Here is a 1,129-nt window from a genome sequence, read left to right on the forward strand (position 1 = left end):
GATGTGAACTTTCATGCATAAATACAAAGCTTCTATAAGGCAAAAGATACTGTCAATAGGACAAAACTGCAACCAACAAATTGGGAAAAGATCTTTACCAACCCTATATCTGATAGAGGGCTAATATCCAATGTATACAAAGAACTCAAGAAATTAGACTCCAGAGAACCAAATAACCCTACTAAAAATGGGGTACAGAGCTAAACAAAGAATTCTGAATTGATGAATACCGAATGGCTGAGAAGCACCTAAAGAAATGTTCAACATCCTTAGTCATCAGGGAAATGCAAAGCAAAACAACCCTGAGATTCCACCTCACACCAGTCAGAATGGCTAGGATAAAAAGCTCAGGTGACAGCAGATGCTGGAGAGGTTGTGGAGAAAGAGTAATACTCCTCCATTGCTGGTGGGTTTGCAAGCTGGTACAGCCACTCTGGAAATCAGTTTGGCGGTTCCTCCGGAAATTGGACATAGTTCTACCAGAGGATCCAGCTATACCACTCCTGGGCATATACCCAGAAGATGCTCCAACTTGTAATAAGGACACATGCTCCACCATTTTCATAGCAGCCGTATTTATAATTTCCAGAACCTGGAAACAACCCAGATGTCCCTCAAAGAGGAGTGGATACAGAAATTTTGCTACATCTACACAATGGAGTATTACTCAGCTATTAAAAACAATGAATTTATGAAATTCTTGAGGAAATGAATGGATCTGGAGAATATCATCCTGAGTAAGGTAACCCAATTACAAAAGAACACATATGGTATGTACTCTCTGATAAGTGGTTATTAGCCCAGAAGTTCAAGTTCTTAGTACACAAAGTTCATTCCACAAACCATAAGAAACTCAAGAAGAAGGAATACCAAAGTGTGGATACTTCATTCCTTCTTAAAAGGGGAAACAAAATACCCATGGAAGGAGTTGCAGAGACTAACTATGGAGCAGAGACTGAAGGAAGGACAATCCAGCTTGATATAGCTGTCTCCCAAGAGGCTCTGACAGTACCTGACTAATACAGATGTAGAGGCTCACAGCCATCAATTGAACTGATTACAGGGTCCCCAAATGAAGGAGCTAGAGAATGGACAGAGGAGCTGAAGGGTTTGCAGCCCCTTAGGATGA

General features: G+C 41.0%; 1 pseudogene; it reads right to left on the reverse strand.

Annotated features, from left to right (window-relative positions):
• Positions 1-1,129, reverse strand: part of LOC116093935 — a 7,715-nt pseudogene that overhangs the window by 1,045 nt on the left and 5,541 nt on the right.

Source organism: Mastomys coucha, chromosome X, assembly GCF_008632895.1.
Source record: "Mastomys coucha isolate ucsf_1 chromosome X, UCSF_Mcou_1, whole genome shotgun sequence".
In the NCBI taxonomy this organism is placed as follows: Eukaryota; Metazoa; Chordata; class Mammalia; order Rodentia; family Muridae; genus Mastomys; species Mastomys coucha.